This window comes from Megachile rotundata, chromosome 12, assembly GCF_050947335.1.
Source record: "Megachile rotundata isolate GNS110a chromosome 12, iyMegRotu1, whole genome shotgun sequence".
NCBI lineage: Eukaryota > Metazoa > Arthropoda > Insecta > Hymenoptera > Megachilidae > Megachile > Megachile rotundata.
Window position 1 is genome coordinate 15215563 of NC_134994.1, and position 16996 is coordinate 15232558.

Genomic DNA, 16996 nt, shown 5'->3' on the forward strand with positions numbered 1-16996 from the left:
TCGCCGCGACAGAATCCGCGCGTTAACAAACTGGCTGGAAAGTTGCTGGAAAATTTTCATTTCAACGGTTATGCCGTGTTATTTTTTAACTCGATGCTCGTGTAACCGAAAGAGAGTACTCGGAGACAGTTATCAGTTCGAGGCTCTCCTGAGCTTTCGATCCAGTTATCATTTAGCGCATTCACGAGCTTCCGCGATGACTGCAACAACGTCGAGAAAATTTTATAAAGAACGTGGATCTTTACTCGTTTATTGTTTCCCTTCGATTCGTCGCTTCGAATTGTCCGTATAATTATACGTAGGTTCTTAAGCAATTTGCAGATACAAGTGTATATAGATAAAGGGGGTCGTGAATACGAGGAGGACGATAATCATTAACGTGACCGATACAGCGAATGAAACTCTGTAATATCCGATTAAACGTAGGCCACTCGAGGCGATAAAACGGTGAAACGAGCAGTAAGCCTGCTCTGATTTACGAGCAAATCAAATTACAAGTCTCTGCCTACCTATAAAAGATGTAAACCAATTTACGAGCGTATAAAACTTTCCACCGATCTCTCCCGTTCGGCGATGATTCTTATAATCGTCGGAGGAAAAGGAAATTCCTCTCCATCTCCGGAAAAGCACTTTCCTTGCAAAATTAACCACCGAGATGAGTAGCGAAGAGAGCAAGAAAATGAACGTAGCAGGATCTTCTCTACCGTCTTTTCGTAATTTCTTACTAATTTCTATACATTCTAAGACCATTCGTTAAATCGTAGGAATTTGCATCTCGGGCCACAAAGCGTCATAGAAGGAATGAAAATGTTTTTGCATCGAGTTTTCTCTGCTTTTTACGCGCAGAGGATTTCGAGAACGTTTTTCGAACGCTCGCTAGGGATCTCTGTCGCGACTTAATCAAGGCTGGAGACATTTGCGAAGGTAATAAGGCGGTTGAATTCGTTATATAACGAGAGCACACAATCGAAATGTTTTTTAAGGGTACTCGCGCAAACATGTAAGCAAACGAACCGTCAGAGAATCAACAAGCCGCGTTACTCGTTCTTCGTCGGTGAAAGGTATGCAAATGGTGAGAAAGTCGCGAGCACAAACAGAGAGAAAAGAGCTGACTGAAACAGAGGTCAGGACAGATGGAAGATGGAAAGGAATTGGATGCTGCTGGGTACACTTGATCTAAATACGCGCGTGCCCTTAGCGCGAGGACAATCGAAAAGGAACGGCATAAATAGCGGTTGGCTCGTTTCTCCTCGTTCCAACGCGGAGCATCTTGCTTTGCATCCTTATTGTTTATACTCACCGCGAATAATTGCTTTTTAAATTAACTCTCGGCGTCGAATTAACATAACAAATGTTTGCTTGCCTCCAGGCGCTTCGAATCTCTTGCGGTTTCTCTCCCTTTTCTTCGTTTTCGTACATCAAAGACCGTATAACTTACTTATTTGCTCGCTCTCGTTGACGGAGCAGCAATTGAAAATGTTACCACAACTTTTCCTACCATCTTCTCGCGTTTTCCTTGTTTGCAATGCGTTTGCGGAATAATATTAAACTTTACGTTCGTGTCGTACTTTTTAATAACGAAGCCTTCTTGACTCGGAAAATAAATTACAAGAAAATATCTCTGTGAGATCGTAGCTTTTAAAAACGAAATTGTGCCGAAATCTCCGCGACCTCGTTAAAATATTCTTTTCGCGAGTAGACGGTAATCGATATCCCGAGCAAAACGTCAATATCGTCCGAATCTAACAAGCAAACTACGTTCCGCAAAGGAAAAGGAGTTTTCGATACACGTTAAATAGAGAAGGAAATAAATGAAAAGAAGCAGAAGCGCGAAAGAAAGTATCAAAGGTGTGCCTCCTCGTAGCGGCGTCCCTCTTGTTCCGCTGTTCCGCAGCTACGAACCTATTCGGTCGACCGTGGAAACGAAGGATGATCTCGTTTGACGAAAATTAACGAGCAAGATTCGCAGTGTGGATTTCGCGCGACACGAGTGTTGATCGTGTTTGCCGGCTATGCTGAAACTACGAGCGCGCGCAATTCGAAGCGTCTCGGGTTTCGTGCCGGAGCTTGCGTTCATAACGAGACAAGCGGGTTACTAATTTCTTGATCCGCGAAACTTGGCAAATTAGAGAGAAACAAGCCGAAAGGGCGACAGAGACAAGGAGGGTGAAATTGAAGAAGAAAGTTGAACTTCGAGAGGATTAAAGAATCAAATTACTCTGTAGCCGGTGGTTTATTTTCGCTCGCCATCGGAGGAGATTATTTTCTTGAATTAAACATGATCCGCCATTCTAATTAGACACTGACGTTGCTTGTCTCGTAACCCGGAATATTTCTCGACAAAAACCCTTATTCCAACCTTCCGTTACGGAAACTTCGCCGAAGGAACTTTCGAGATCGTCGACGAAGAAAAGTTCCGTTTAATTTGAAGCATTGTTTAAAGATACGATACGATATTTCGCAATACGACGAAACTACTCGCGCGTATCGAAATTACGATCGCGAAAGTTTAACAAGTTTGGATGAGATTACAATGATCGATACTTGGAACAATATCGTAGCGGTATCTTCCGCGTCGCGGCGAAGCAGATTTTGTAAAATGAAGAGCTGTAGAAGTTTGTCGATGTTCGCGATACTAGGAGAGAAAAGTTGAAGTTCGATTGGGGATCAAGAGACAAGAAGCTTCCCCTTGACACGGAGAATGTAACATCCGGTGTCGGTTTCGTGTAAACACTCGCGCTTCGTACGCGCTTTCAACGCTGAAGCCCCGCGCTCTGAAAAGCTGTGTAAAGCGGGCGTGCGAATGGTGGAAGCCCGCCGTCTGTTCTTTATTGCGGCAGTTAAACAACCGGCCGTGAATATTTGATTGGCAATTTCACGGTCTCACAAAAGATCAGCTCCCAGACTGACTGGCGTCGGGGGTAGCAGCCCCTCACAATCAACCGTGTGTAATCAAACGTAAGGCCTCGGTTCGCACCCCGGAACTTCCAGCGTCTAGGCTGCTCGAAACTTCCTCGATGGATAGTGGTCTGACTCGTTGACCTTGAAATCGCGATTTCATCCGCGATGGAAACCTTGAACTATCTTTCGCGGAACGGTTCTACGATTTCTCGTTCGTTCTCGTTTAACGCGATGCTCCTTTTTCGTTACGCGGCCGCACAGCTTTAAGACGATAATTTAGATGGGTAATTCGCGACTCGAATTCTCGTTTATTTAACTATTCGTTTCGCGTGCTCGGTTTCGTGACCGGCAGACGCGGAGCAAATCTTTTCTCTTTCGGAGGACACACAAAGAATCGGGAAACGACTGTCTTGTCTTTTCCCTCGACTATCCGACTGTCTGTCGTATCCGGAGCGCATCGAGGGAAAGGGGAAACGAGGAAATGAAAACTCTAAAGAGAAAGCCGAGATTGAAAGAACGAAAAATCTGGCGACTTACAGTACGTGCACTGGCGATACAATAAGGGAATATCAAATGAAGACGTATCAAAGGAGGCACTCCATTACGAGGCAATGCCGAGGGAAGGAAGGAACAGATACCTCTAAGAAGGAGCCGAGCCACTTGATCTCGACGACATCGGAGACCGAGAAACGGGATAGGATGCGGTAGAGGCCGCGGTCGGTTCGAGGAGATTTTTCGAAGGAAATTAGAAAAGGGAAGAGGCCAGCTTTGTTAGATGGACGAACATTGTTAAAATACGAAACGTTGCAGCGAAATACATGAAAGGAAATATTCGAAAGACGGTCACAAAATATTCTACTAGCATCGATTGCGATAAAAGTTGCAATCATAGAAACAAGATTGAAAATCTCCGGCAACTTGTTTGTAGCGTGCTAAAATCGATCGTTCGTGTTTCTCACTCGCGAACGTTTTCGTAAAACATCGCTGGTTCGTAGATGCTCCGTAATTGTCCGCTTATCACGGGAGGGATGGATAAGTTGTCTAAATCAAGCTTCGTATCATTTACACGACGAAGTCGACGGTATAATCAAATCCGTGGAAAAGCTCATTGGTTCGAAAGGCTCGTACGAGTCGTTGAAACTCGCTACGAGAACGAGCGGAGATATCCCATTAACGTTTTGCACCCTTCCAATGAGAAAATTAGATCTTCCACAGATGTTGGAGAACTTTCCATCTTAGGGGTTGCCTCTAATTCCATCGGGAGCCTCCTGGACCGAACAACTCGCGGAGAAACTTGCCAGCAGTAAGACGACGCGTCGTCTTTTGCGCGAAACTCCTCGATCAGTGGTTCGTTCGCATCTGCTAGGCAAAGTACCGGCTCGTACGGGAATCTCGAACGATTTAGGGTCGATCGAGGACGACGGAGATCTCTCGAGCGACATAAATCTTTTAACGTTTTGAATTTATTAATTTCCTCGCGGAGGAAATTCAGCAGATTCTTGAACCATCGGTGATCGTTTAAAAGCGATTATGCCAGGAACGAGAATGGATATAACCTTTTTTCTCGTTATTCTCACCCGTTCACCGCTGTAACAGATTCCACGTGTTACGAAACACTCCAGAATCGAGTTTTCAGTCGATAGTAAGCTCATGCGGATCCACGCGCGGGTTTTATCATCGTGGAAGGGTTAATTCCCGATTCCTTTTTCCGTTCATGAATCGTTGATGGTTCTCGCGATTAACGTCTCCGCGGAGCGGAATAATTGCACGGAAATTAGCGCTCGGGTTGAAAGTTAGTTTCTACGTTTTCGTCGTTGATGAAAAGATCGCGTCCCGAATCGAATCATTTTCACCCCCGACAGGGTAGCTGGGTTCTGATTGAAATTGCAAATGCAGCTACCATTAATTTACGAGAACATCAATGCCGGTGGTACTTTTGATTTTATAGCAAATCACGCCCCACTCTTCGCATAATGCTAAAAGTAATTAATTTGCGAAATCAATTATTCGGAGAAATTGCTGGTCTATAATATAGCCTAAAAATCGCTGTTGGCGGAACGTATTGAATTCGATATTATGTTTTGCTTCGCAATTATCGGCCGATTAATTATCGCGTTGCCGAAAGAATATTACGGGTGGTTTTTAACAAAGAAAGAACATTTTTGATCTTTTCAAAAACGCAGCACGTTATTTAATTCGCGACAATCTAATACCTCCGGTGAAAATAATCAAGTTGGCCCGGTAAAAATGTAGCGTTTGAAAGTATCGAGCGTTACGACTGCAGCAAGTTCGCGCAGAATTTCGTATTTATTTTTGTGGCTCAGAGTGCATCGGCCTTCGTCTACGGTTAAGTAAATTCAAACTTTTCACAAAGTGGAACCCAATTCGAAACACTCGAGAGTTAGTTTAATTTCGTTGCCCCTTGGCGTGATTGTACACTCGCCATAGTCCAGAAACCGCATACTTCTCGCACGTGTTTCATCGAGTACCATACACGGAATTTCTGAGGGATTTTCGAAAAGCCATCGGGTTCTACGGCGACCTGATTAACGACTACCTGGTTGATCGTTCTCGTGGAATGATCCGTCGCATCTGGCGGCGAGGAAACTTTCCAGTCGTTTTGGATGTTGCTTCGAAAGCCGGAAGTTCGCGAAAGTCTCGACGGAAATATCAAGCATTCGGTGGCTGCAAAGCGGATTACGCGTGCTCGCATGAAACGCGATTGAATACTATGAACGAGCGTGCATCGAATAATTTAAGCGGATAATTAAACGACTTAAGATAATTGGAGAAAAATTAAGAACAATCTTGTTTTCCTCTGTTGATCGTTGAACAGAGAGAAACGTTATTTCTCCGCTAAACGAGGTTTTAGAAGAATCGTAGATTGTTAGGTGCTATTCGCAGGAGCCGTTCGTCAAGGTATCTCGCGCGCTACGATATGGAAAATGATGGGAACTATTTTCGAAATCCTTGCGCGGAGTCAGCAATACCGATTGCATCGAATGGCATATGGCCTGACAATCGAGAAACGATCGTAAAACGTCGACACTGAGCTCGTCGATTCTGGTTAGACGCAAGAAAAATTGCGTCAACGTTATTTCTTTCCTTTTTTCTTGAAACGTAGTGTTGACGTACCTTTCACTCGAATTTATCGCGTTTTCTGTCTCGACCGTCGAGACTTCTTTTTTTCGTAAAAAAAAGTAGTTGTCGAATAAATTGTCAGCGATTTTCATCGCCGAAAACGTAAACGGCGTTGTTATTCTTTGTGAAAACTTGTAGCAGACAGCGATTTGTTGCCGGGTGATTTCAAATTGAAAGCGTTTAAATAAACAATACAGAACCGCTGGTCGTTTACGTGCTCTTCTCTCTCTGTCTACAAATTAAAACAGAGTTTGACAACTAACGATTGCACCCGTTTCACGCGCATTGCTCTTCACCGTTACTTTTGTAAATTTGCCGAATGAGCGAACGAAACCACTATATCTGATTAATTTGAAGCACGGCGTATCGTTTAACCGATTCGTAATTATTTACGTCGCAGTGGAATAACGTAATTATTATTTTATGTTCGATGGCAAAACAATTTCGTAATAAAGCGGATTGGCGATACAAGCGTTTCAAAACGAGATCGTTCGATGCATGGATGCACGTTCGAAAGGACAAAAGAGGGAAAGATCGAAGCTCGAATTAGTTATTCTATCGAGGAGGGGAAGTTGGCTGATTTGCCGAATCTGGTCGAATCTGGCAGACGGTAACGGTGTTCAATCTCGGTCGTTTCCATTATACGGACGTCACGCGATTCTGCGGTGTCGCTGAATAATTAACGAGCAGCCAAGTACACGGGGGAGAATCGTGAAAATCGGTGACAACGTCGCCGCGGCGACGTCAGTCTCGACCACCGCGTCGACGTCTTCGATCTTTGCTCCGCTTCTATTTTCGTGCAATTACGCCGCGTCGATTATAAATTCGATCCACTGAAAGTTTAATATCCGGCCGTTGCTGCTGGAAAAAGCCGGAAATGACGCGGTGAGCATCGATCGCGTGAGCACCTTCGCCGAATTAATCCCTTCCGTCACGAATTTTCCACTTCCGTCGCCCTTTCCTCGCTGCTCGACTATATCCGTGCATATTCTTGCCATTTCTCCGTCGGAAATGAGACTTCAGCCATGTCGAACGCGATGCTATCAATCGTTCTACTGCGAGCCAAAATATTTCTGTTTTAGTTGTCCGAATTAACCTATTTTTATACGACCCTTTGTAAGCGTTCAATACGTACCGAAAGAATCCGAGCAGAGAGAAATCCTAGAGGAATTTCACGGATTTCGAAAGAAGCTCGATGCAGGGACTAGATTCGAAATTCTGAAAGGGTCTCGAGGCAGTCCGTGTAAAAATGATGGAACGAAATTCGTGGGAAAATGCAGTTTCAAGTTGGACACGTAGTTCTTTCGACGGTACGATAGCCCGTCATCGAGGTGGATGAGTTATCGCCACGTCGAACGTTGCCGAGTCGAAGATACTTTGCCGCGAGGGGAAAAGCGGGCGGAAGAGGTCGACGTTTCTTTAGCCGGAAAACGGCAGACTGTCCACGATTTATCTTGGACGTGTCCGCGTTTTCCGCGTCGGCAACCGCGGGGAACGCGAGGCAGAAAACGTTGGAGTTCCTGGGGCATACCGAGCGGAAAATTACAAATAGTTGGCGGATTTTGCCGGTCAGGATCCGATACGGAAACCGGAAGCTGCGAGGAACGCTGGAAGACGCCGGGAACATCGATGTAAAACAAAGATCTGTCGACCCAACGGACCGTGGAACGATAAATAATACGATGGTCGTTTCCGCGTATAGCAGTTTTTTCAAAGCTTCTTGTTCGTCTCGAACAAGACATCGACTGCTTTTCGTCGAATCGATGCGACCGTTTTCGCGCGGACGAATTCTACGCGCCCCAAGATTTTCCTCGCGTATCAAAAGCTATTCAAGCGCTATGTTAAATTGTTGGCAATCATGGTAGAATAAACAGCGATCGAGCGCTTCCGCTCGCTGCCGCAACTGGTTTGTTTGTGAAATATTAAATTTCATTTCAAGCAATTCCAGCTCAGGGAGCGTACGATGGTAGTACCGCAACACTGCTAGAACATACAGAAGTGGAATTGAAATCTCGAACTTCGTAATGTTTAAAATTGATAACGAACGGGAAACCCTTCATCCGGTGGTACGCGAACAAAATTATAACTCGACTATCAAAACTCAACTTACCTCGGTTCGTATGTTATCAAACGCGTGCTAATTTTAATACGAAGGATGCTGCTCCTCGTATTTTACAAATTTTCGTGTTCGTAAGATATCTCTTATTCGAAGGGTAGAAATTTTCAACTTTCTGTATGTACGACGTAAAAATAATTTTTGTAAACGCGAAGCATAATTCCTTTCTCTTCTCTCGGGCGAGACGCGAGCAATCAAGACAGCTTGTTAAAAATGATTCGCGACGAGGTAAAAGGGTGGTGCAAACCGTGGGAATATTGTGGCGACAGTGGACATTAAAAAGGCAAACAGGCCGCGAAGTTGGTGTACGGTCGAAAGTTAAAAAAATGTTGAGGAGCGTCGTTGCCGGCGACGCGAAGAGAAGAAGAGCCGTTAAAAAGGAATTCAAAGCGAGCGGAAAATGAACGTGTCAAAGGGGACTATTTGAAGAAAGGGAATCGTAACGAGTTTGCCTAAGTTTACGGGAAACTTCTTGGCAAAGCGTGTCGCGGCGTTTCGCGAGCCAAGCAAAAACTCGCCAGGAGGAGAAATTCCAGCCGCGTAACCTTCTTCAAAGGACAATGTCGTGCTTTCGACGACTTCGAACCGCGCGCAAAAGACAAGAATCTTTTACGCGACGAGAAACATAATTATTTCGCCGTAGCTGTTACGCGTAATTGCGGTACCGTAATTATTACCGAGCGAATTAACTTCTTTCCGCGATTGCTCGAATTTCGAACGTTCGAGGATCATTGGCCCTTCGTAATTTTCAGCACCGAATCTCTGCTCTTCAAATTTTGGTAGCGCACAGTCTGTAGGTGTTCCTTTCGCGATCGATACGTCCCGCAAAAGTTCATTCTCGACGAGAGGACACTTTGTATTCCGTGATCGCGTCGTACTCCCGTTAAGAGAGCACGAAGCGACCACCGTCTAATTTGCCGGCGAATTTTCCAAAACGCGACCATGATCGCACGATGATGGAATGGAAATGAGTCGAGTCGACGGCTGGCTCGAGGGAGAAAAAGGGCTCGCGGCCGAGCGATAGAGAAGAGAGGCGAACGAGTCGAAGTGGGGAAGAGAAGCAAAGGCATGTCCTGTGGGATTAAAGCAAAGCTCTGCGAAATTGCACAAAAGCCACGGACTTTCAATAAACTCGAGCCGCGTGGTTATTGATTTTAATTTGAAAATAAATCCGCCCCCTTTCGCGTAACCGTTAACGCAACAAGGACAAGAAGAAAGGGTGTATCGAAGTCGCGATCGAAAGAACGGGAGAGCTTGTTTCGTCGATAATTGAAAACCTTTCTCTCCGATAAATCGTCAAATATCGTCGACGTTTCAGCAGAAAGAGACGGAAATAATGGAGCAGGGACGACGGAAGTCACGGATACGCGATGGTAAACAATCGATAGCTACGAGACACGTTTCCGTGGAATTTTTGATATGCCGTGGATTTCTCGAATAAAACAAGCTTCATTTTAAGGCGTACTTGGCACACTTTCTCGGAGAAATGTTGTTCGACGCGGAAATACAACGGGACAAATACATTACGTATCGTCGGAGTGGCAGATCGCCACGCGTCGTGCTCCAGATTCGACCGTGCTTTAAAAAGGATACCCAAGGCTTGTTTGCGCGTTGATCGGCGTGATACGCGCGTCAAACTCGACGCGGATTCCGTGGTCGTTCGATGCGCGGATAAATTGACAAAGGACGAAGCGATATTCCGAATCGAGGAAATCGGAATCGAAGGGGGCTCTCGAGAAGGCGTCGAACAACAATCTCGTCAAAGTTGGCACAAAAGAATGTTGGCAATGCCAATAGGCGAAAACGGAATTCTACCTGTTGGAGCGTAGCAACATAAAATTCAAATTTCGCCGATGGAATTTGTCGGGCATACGATCGCTTCACGAATTCGTTTATGGTACGAATGTCACGCGCGTCGCGCGAGTCTTCTTACCAGACGGTTCGCGAGTCTTTCGGTGTGCTTTTATTAAAAAATTTTGCATACGAGTCACAGCTCGCCGTTAGAAAATATTTTCTGTGTTCGCTTTAGAATGGAAACTGTCGTACATTGAATGGACTGTCGACAGAAGATCGTATTAATAAAGTATTTTCTGCGATCACAGAAACAACCGAGAACAAGGTAACTTTGTAGAATCAAATTTCTTTGTAGCAGAATTTGATTTCGCGAAAAGCGTTCAGAAACGTGCTCGTCCGTTACGTCGCAACTTTATATTTTCGCAGACTCCATTCTCGATTTATTCTTAGACGCGAGTTCACTCCGAAGGAAACGCGAGCCACCCTGTATTAAACGTTGAGCGTTAATCGTGCCCGCGTTAAAGACTCGTTAATCATAGCACGTCTTGACTGGACAGTCTGACAATCGCATTCTTCTCTTATCCTTTTAACGATCGAATTGAAAATTCCTCTCTTTTTCTCGGTGTTTCTTTCGACTTGACAAATTTCCAACAGGCACGTATCGGAACCAATATCTCTAGGTTCGTTAAAGCGACGACCTTTGCAATTACCGCCGTTTTCTGATACTGCGCTTTCGCGCAAAGCGATTCTCCCGTTAATTCGGAATAAATTGAATTTTTCGTGAAACGAATTAACGCAAACAGGAACGGGAAAATTTACAGTTTGCGTTGGTTCGTCGATGCGGCTGCGATATCTCGTTTGCGAAGCGATAAAGGAAAGCATCGGTAAGCGTTCATCGGTGTCCACTCGCAGTCGAACGACTCCGCTGAAAGGACTTAATTCCGTCGCGACGGCGAGGCGGTAATTTTATCGGTTCGATGGAAAACGATGCGATCGAGCGGCCTAGTTACGTTATTCGACTCGATTCGATTTGATTCAAGTCGAAACGCGACGGCGTGACACGCTGCCAACTACGCCAGCTGCCTCGATATTTCGGGGTCACGTCCCTTCCTCTCCGTTCGCAGTTTCTGTTCGCGAACTCGCGTTCCTTCGCCGCTGTTCGCGTAGTTACTAATTACTGCTGGAAGTCTAGTCAAGTCCAACGGTCCGGCGTAGTTAGCTTAAACCTCCGATAAATGGTCATCCCTGTGGCTAAGCTATCCTCTCTCGTATCCGTGTCGGTGAACGAGTCGCGACAGAAACGTTATAAGTCACCGGTTTTACAGAATTAGCAGTCGACGACGGAAAATCAATTTCGTTTCTCAATTTCCACTCCGCTCATTACGAATTCCAGGCGACTTTCGAACTCGTTGTTTCGAATAAACCGATCGCTCTACACGCAACAACGTAGCGCTAACCAACGAGGACCCTCGAAAAGTTCCGGAAACCGAAGCAACTTCTCGCAAGTATCATCCAAACTTCTCTCGAACTTCAAACTGACTGGAGTGCATTAATTTCAGCGCGAGAAACTCTGCATGTTGGACATATTTACAGCTTGTCATCCTAAATGACACCGCAAGGTGCACAAGGTTCCGCGCAGCTAAGCGGTGAATTTTGTGCCGGTACGTAGTCGGAAAATTCTCGACAACGCGATCCACCGCGTAACAAATCCCTTCCACGAAAGCTGGAAATTGGCGGACGAAGCAAAACAGCTTCTCCGGCCGAGAGCTGCTCCCATTCCGTTAACTTAGCGTTCCCAGCAGCCGTCCGTCTATCCCAGCGTCCATCCAACCAACTTTCCGAGTTTCCGCAAGCATCGAAACAATTTCTGTTAGCCGAGTTATTCGACTTTGTCGTCGTTACGTCGGTAATTATTCTTGGGAACGCGGATAGCTGTTGCGAGCCCGAAGACCGGTCCACCGCTATTACGTCGTTATACCGTGGCCCGGATAAGGGGCAAGGGGCTCAGAGCGAGATGGAAGAGACGGGACAAGAAGAGGGAACGGACAAGGAATAGAAGGAGCTAGGACAAAGTAGCTTCTCCGGGTTTCCTTCCTATTATCTGTGCTTGGCGGTCCTCTCAGCCAGCATGCATACAAAGCAGTATTTATAGCCGGCATATAGCAGCGTACGCCGCGTTCCCTGGGGGCGAGTTGAACAAATATTCATCCCCCAGAGTCAAAACACGATCACCCCGCTTGCTGACTCTTCGCGACGGCGACAACGACGGCGAAGCTACGTTTCAGCCTTTGCGTCTATTTTCGTCCATCCAGTCACGTAGCAACACCTTCGTAACGGGAAATCGCGATCGTTTCCGCTACTGGTCCATTCTATGGCTGTTTGGAGCAGTTTCGATAGATGGTTGTAGTTGCGAAGGTGTCGAAGGTACCTTTGGATCCGTAGCGGATGGAATCGTTCAAGGGAGTCGAATGTAACGAAAACTTTTATCACTGAAAATCTCGGAACAAGTTTCCTTTTCCTCCAAATGTCCGGGGCTTGTACGGGTTCTTTGCGAGAATTTCGAAGACGCGTTACAACGAAGTAGCTGTAAAAGCACGCGGACTTCGAAATACTTGAACCGGTAGAAAATATTTGCTCGTTTCTCAATTTCTAATTATTATTCTGCTTCGCGATGGACGATGAAAGATCGAGTGCACGGTGTACTCCCGGTGGCGCCAGTTATCGATGACCCTCGTTACAGTTAACGCATTTATTACGTTATCGAACTCGGTGAGCTAAAGGAAAAGTGAACATCGCAAACGGACAGTAGGATGATAAATTCGGCTCGTAAAAGGAGAGAACTAAAACGTGACGTTGATGTCCGAAATTGCCACGAGAACGATAACTATCGATTTTCGATAAATGACTGTCCCTCCGAATAGCTTTGTTGTTAAGCGGTACGGAGCGTCGTAAACAGTTGAATTTTATTCAGTCAGGAGCGTTCGGATTGCGCAGTTTCGTCGAGTTTATTTGGTTGTCGTGAAACGTACCGGAACTATCGTACGCTGCCGCGCGAATTTTCGAACGAGCTTTACGCGTGCTCGCGTTGCGTCTGCAAAAGTATCGCGATAACGGATAACGGTAACGCCACATTGTAACGATCTTGCCGACCAGATAAGAACAACTTCCTGCTGCGTCATGTAAAACGGAGAAGTAAAATTGAACGACCACCAGAAACGATTTTCTCTGCTACGGCCATTATCTTGTATCTTTTTCGACTAAATCACGGTACAGCGAGGCAAGAACGTACGTGATTCGAATTCCCGGTAGCAATTAATATTTGACCTCTAACGATTCGTGCTCTTTACGCGACGATCGTCGCGAGAGATATCGACTTATATATTAACTCGGAGAATAAAAAGTTTCATTTTCGGAACGTCGCTAGGAATTGCTTCTTCTATCAAGAACGTCGACGATAACGATTAACTAAATGAAATATCAGGACTCTCGGCGCGGTACTTAATAGCGATTCAAGGAAACGACCGCGCAGCGTACGTCGAGCGAGAAATTGAAATTCGAGGACAAACGAAAATGAAGCGAAATAAAAACCGCGATACCGCTATCTCGCGGATCTTGACGGGAAGTCGGTTCTCCTCGCAAAACGCGGCTCGATAACTTTGCAAATTACAGCGCCGAAGGAATGCCCCGACAGGGGAGAACGCGGGACAGCCGAGGGAGAGGAACAAAAGCAACTGAAACAATATCCAAGGGAATGAGAAAAAATACGCTTAAAACGACTTTCTCCTTGCCTGCCAGCTTGGTTATCATATTTCAACGGTGGCCGACGTAAATCCGCGTAATTTAAATTTTAAAGCGAAAAACAGTTACGCCGGTGTTTTGTTTCGCGTGACATCGCTGCCCTATTCTTCCCTCTGCTGCATGAACACCGGTAAGTTTACCAATTTCTTCGCTCTGTACAGATATCTGGCGACAAACGGAATTCGTGGATAAGAGGAAGATGGATCTGAACGGTAGCGAAACGGAACGAGGGTCTCGAAGAAAGTTAAAAGACGAACGGTAAGAACGAAACGTAAACGGGAAAGGGTATCGAGAAAGGAAAACGGACCTTCTCGTCGAACTACAAGTGCTACTTCGCACGTAGATTCCGGCTTTGAATCTCCTTAGCGATGCGATAACTAGATTCAGGAGCAAACTGTCAAGCTTCCACTTTGCATCGGTCGGTTTTACCAATGAGCTTGTCCGCTTTGCGTTCCTCGGTTACTCCTCGAATCCTTCTGTACAAACAGGATGTACGATGATGCCGCTGTGACATGACAAATGAATCCTATCGATTCCATCGGTTCGACGTGGGTCGTTTTATTTCGTAAAAAATGTCTACGATAATAGTACCGTGACTGTAAACTATCTGGCGCGAATGGTCTGCATGAATCTCCTTTAGTCGGGCGTCTTTCATCCCGCGAAGAAAAATTGTCCCTGTTGCGTTTAAGAATTTTCTGAATCGCAGCTTTCGCGAACGAAAGAGCGCTTCCATGGCGATGTTGGAAATTGACCGAAACCCAAAGTGTTCGGAGTATTTTGTTATGCGATAAAAGTTCATCCGGTGTTGGAAAGTGACCAAGATCAACAGGAAGACCGGCAGAGATTTATTTAATAGCGAGAGGAAATGGCGGAAGGGAAGAGCGACAGGGCGGAGCGAAACTCGATTCGTTCCAAGAGTATCTTGTTCCTTCGTTAATTCTTCGCGTGTATTCGTCGAACGTACTCGTAATATAAGTGGAAACGTATTACCCGATTGCTCCGCAACAGAAACGTTATAAAGTTCGAGTGGAAAGCGATTCGATCGGTCGTTATATTCCAGCGGAAATAGTCGCGTTCGATAGCGGAATCGCAAATAAGTAGGAGAGAAAAGGTGTCGGGAAATTTATGTCGCCGAGGAAAAAGAGCTCATAGAACGTTATCCCGATGAGCCGATGACCCTTTCTAAATCCTCCTCCTTTCAGGCGATATTTTCTCGACGCAGCTACACCCAATTACCCTCTCTCGGTTTTATATCCTTCGGTTAGGAACTGTTTCGATCGTATCTATATAGACGGAATCGCAAATAAATAGGAACGTCGTGGGAAAGGTTTAACAGCGAACCGTCTTGAAAAGCGGATCAAAGAGGAAGTAGCGCAACTATTCCCAGTTCCCAGTCGATTCGATTTGAATAGGAGAGAAACGCGAGTCGAGGCAGCAGAGTGATGCGCGTGGAAGAAGATACGAGTCAAGTAAACCGACCGAGACGAATTCAACGGAAAGGGTGACTGTCGAACTTGCATCGCGCCTTTCTATTTCTTGCTGTTTCCTCGTGTCGCCGAAGGAACAATCTTTAAGTAGATAGCACGCGTAGACGTCAGACGACCTACCAACTTTCGGAGAACACGTTAAGTAGATTGTCCTCGATTGCTAGACTCGGGCTCATCGCCTTTCGGATCCCAACTTTTTCCACCGTTCTTAATTCTTTCAAACAAAAGCGAATCAAGAAAATTTTCTCGTAATCGTTTTATTTTAAAGAACTAGATATTACGATTTATTGAATTTCTTGGATATTGAACTGTTTATTAAAATGGTTTAGTAAGTCTTATCTACGCGAAGGTTTATTTTTATAGAACCGTAAAGTAAGAAGAACGCGCTTCTTTCGGCAAAAATGTAGTAAAACGAATTTATTTGGAAGTGAAATTATTTTTGCGCGATAAAAAGGAACGTCTTCCAAAAAAATCGAGTTTTTCATCGACGTAATCTTTCCTGAAGTGTTCCCTCGCTAATCCACGTCTGTCCACGTTTTCCCCGGCTTCTTCTTCGTCATCCTTTTTCCCCGTCCTTACAGCTTCTTATCGCGGCAGCAATTTTTTTTCGGGTGTATCGCTGTACGTCAGCCCATTCTTTCGTTGGCTGGTCGTTCGACGTGCTTTTTCCATAGGTTGCCAGGGAAGAAATTTATCGTCGGCCAAGCGGAGAGTTCGAAACGACGTCCCGATATCTCGCCACGTCGAAGGTAAGAGCGTTTACCCTCGACGTCCTGCGGTACCACGAATCCTCTTACGTGTTTTACATTTTTTATTAAAATCGGAGATCCCGATCTGTGCAATTTCGTTTGAAACATTGTACGAGGGAGCCCTCGACACTGTGAATTTAACATAGGGGTGAAGAGTTTGAATTACAAAAAAAAAAAACCCGATCGTGTTCGAAATAATTGGTAGCCAACGATGGTCCAATGGGTGATCTGCGAACGGAAATAATAGGAATTATTGTAAAAGAAACTTTATCCGTTTGGAACGGCAACGTAAACCGTAACCTCGAAAACCGAGCGTCGAGTTAACCCGAACACCGCAGCCGCCCTAGTCAGCAATTAAGTGCGCCGCGCTGGATAATTAGATGGCTGGTTTTAGAGGTCGTCCGTAACCCCGTATCGATGGTCGGACCAAAATGAAGCCGACACCCTAGCAACCGTCGGCGAAACTCGATGCAATTTTTCCCGATACGGCGTATTCTCCTCTTCGTAACTTATTCTCCTTTCTCATAAACATCGAATACCGATGATTTACAATCGCGGAACATATAAATTCTGAGCCATCGAACGGGACGAAAGACGTAATATGAAAATATTGGAAGAAGCACTCGGTAGGTAAAATACGGATCGTCTAGGAGTAAGAGCAGCGAAAGCGTTCAAAGATCGCCAAGGACAAAGGCTTTCCCTTCAAGGATACTCTCCCAGCGAGTGTTGGAACATTCACAAAGGAAGCTAGGAAGGAAAGAGATTTTCTTTGAAACCACCGAGAGTCCATTCGAAGGTAACTCGAGGAAAAATCTCAAGTTTAAAGACTCTTTTTCCTAGGCGGTCGAGTAGCTTGTCTTTGCCTCGAAGTCGCGTCCGCGAATCTCGAAAAGCGTTAAAAACGCTCGATTGCTATTCTCGCGGCGCCTTTTTGTTTCGGCGCGTTAGGAGAGCGGCAAAAAAAATCGATTCGGCATCGTTCAGGGATTATTTCATTGTAAAGTTTGCTC

At 45.5% G+C, this 16996-nt stretch overlaps 1 protein-coding gene across 1 annotated transcript in view; it reads left to right on the forward strand.

The window, feature by feature from the left end:
* The first annotated feature begins 13918 nt into the window (after positions 1 to 13918).
* Positions 13919 to 16996, forward strand: part of LOC100876533 (band 7 protein AGAP004871) — a 61592-nt gene continuing 58514 nt past the window's right edge. Inside the window, exon 1 of the mRNA XM_076538209.1 lies at positions 13919 to 14008. The gene's annotated coding sequence lies outside the window, so the exon portion shown is untranslated. The remainder of the gene's footprint in view (positions 14009 to 16996) is intronic.